Below are 2,534 nucleotides of genomic sequence, written 5' to 3' on the forward strand. Positions count from 1 at the left end.
CAAGGCCCATGTCCCAGGGTGGGGCCAATGGAACCCAAGGTAGAGGGAGTCAGCAGTCCTCACAGAGAGGACTCCAGCCCTAGGCCCCGCTGTGCAGACCAAATCAGAAGGAACAGAGTCATTCGTCCTACATGCCACATCCCTCCACTGAACTTGGGAGTGGACTTGTTTCCCAAATATGAGGTGACTTTCGCTTTGTAATGGATCACAAGGGGCCAGGCTTTCCACAGTCGGCAGGATAAAGAAGTCATGCTGGCTCGGCCACCCCCATCCCCCGGTAACTGGTGAATTTAAATGAGCCGAGGCTGGCCGGGCCGGAGCCGCTACAGGGGGGAGGGTGGTTGGTGGGGTGGGGGTTTCCTGAGGCACTGCAGAAATTGGGCCTTTGCCTCGAGGATGACAGTGCTGCAGAAACCCTTCCAGGCTGCTATATGGCAAGCACTAAACCACTATGCTTACCGAGGTGGGGTTTTCCTCACAGAACGCCTTTATGCAGAAGTACACTCAGAAGAAGCCTTGTTTTTAATGGCAACCTGTTCTTAACTCCCAGGAAAAGCCTATAAAGCATATAGACTCTTGAAAAGACACAGTTGTCCTACACCGCAATGCAAATACCTGCTTGCAAAATGTTGTGTTGATCTCAGTAAGCTTGCAGACTGGGAACAAATCTTATCTGGTGGAGTGTTTAATAAGCAGAAAAGCCATGATGATATTGTTACTGAATTTGGTGATTCAGTTTGCTTTCCCCTTCCATTGTTGGGACGTGTATATTGCAAGACAGATCGGCTTGCCAAAGGATAAGAATGTTACCAAAAGAGACTTAGTTTAAATCCTTTCCTCTGGTATCCCTTTGAATCATTATGTGAAATAGGTGAAAAGCCAGATCCTGACCTAACATTTAAATTCACATCTTTACAGAACTTTAGCAACTGTCTGCCCAACTCTTCAACAACACAAGTACCTAATCACAGTTTATGTCACAGACAGCCTGAGACCATTCTTATGGAAACACCCCAGGACACAATTGAATTAAACAGAGTCAATTTAGAATCTTCCAATTCAAAGTACTCCTTGAATACAGATTCCCCAGTGTCTTTTATTGATTCAGCTGTAATTTCACCTGAAACTATCCCACTGGGAACAGGAACTTCCATATTATCTAAACAGGTTCAAAATAAACAAAAAACTGGTCGAAGTTTATTAACAGGACCAGCAGCTCTTAGTCCATTTACCCCAAGTTTTGGGATCTTTCCATTAGGAACCCCAAGTCCTGGAGATGGATCTTATTTACAAAACTACACTAATGCACCTTCTGTAATTGATGTGCCATCCGCTGGAGCCCCTTCAAAAAAGTCTGTTGCCAGAATTGGCCAAACTGGAGCAAAGTCTGTCTTCTCACAGAGTGGAAATAGCCGAGAGGTAACTCCAATTCTTTCACTAACAGAAAGTTCTGGTCCATAAATAACTACAACACCTCAGGTAATGAGCCCCACTATGACATCTCCCCCAAAAGCACTGCATCGAAGAAGTTCATGACTCTTTACTAGTGACAGTTCCACAACCAAGGAGAATAGGAAGAAATTAAAAATGAAGTTTACACCTAAAATTCAAAACAGAAAAACAAAAAGTTAAACTAATAAAGGAGGAATAACTCAATCTAATATAAATGACAACCTGGAAATTACAAAATTGGACTCTTCCATCAATTCAGAAGAGGAAATATCCACAATCACACCTCAGATTCAGACTTTTAATCTACAAAAAGTAGCAGCAGAAGGCTTGATGAGCCTTCTTCGTGAAAGGGGGAAAGGTTATTTAGCTTTAGGTTCATACTACTGCAAAGAAGCTATAAATATTTTGAGCCATCTACCTTCTCACCACTTCAATACTGGTTGGGTACTGTGCCAAATTTGAAGGTCCTATTTTGAACTTTCAGAGTACATGCAAGCTGAAGGAATATTCTCAGAGTTTAGAAGGATTGAGAATTATAGAGTTGAAGGCATGCAAATCTATTCTACAACACTTTGGCATCTTCAAAAAGATGTCGCTCTTTCATTTCCGTCAAAAGACTTAACAGACATGCATAAAAATTCGCCAGAGGCCTGGTGTGCTGCAGGGAACTGTTTCAGTCTGCAACGGGAACATGATATTGCAATTAAATTCTTCCAGAGAGCTATCCAAATGGATCCAAATTATGCTTATGCCTATACTTTATTAGGGCGAGAGTTTATCTTAACTGCAGAATTGGACAAAGCATTAGCTTGTTTTCGAAATGCTATCAGAGTCAATCCTATATATTACAATGCATGGTAAGTGGTAATGAATTGTAAAGACAAAGTCTTGTTGATGGTGCTGGTAGTCACTAATTTTTCTTGTTAAAAAGCTCTTTATTGTCATGAATTTGGTTACTAATACTTAGGAATGGTACATTCTGGTCAATAACTTCAAACTAACTTTTTTTATGAAATGTATGTCTTTAACAAACTCTTCAGTTAACTAATGATAATAGAATACGAGATGCTTATACTCAACAG

At 41.1% G+C, this 2,534-nt stretch overlaps 1 pseudogene; it reads left to right on the top strand.

The window, feature by feature from the left end:
- The first annotated feature begins 396 nt into the window (after positions 1-396).
- LOC129026174 (cell division cycle protein 27 homolog) lies at positions 397-2,313 on the top strand (annotated as a pseudogene).
- The last annotated feature ends 221 nt before the right edge of the window (positions 2,314-2,534 follow it).

Source organism: Pongo pygmaeus, chromosome 13 (genome assembly GCF_028885625.2).
Source record: "Pongo pygmaeus isolate AG05252 chromosome 13, NHGRI_mPonPyg2-v2.0_pri, whole genome shotgun sequence".
NCBI classification, from domain to species: Eukaryota; Metazoa; Chordata; class Mammalia; order Primates; family Hominidae; genus Pongo; species Pongo pygmaeus.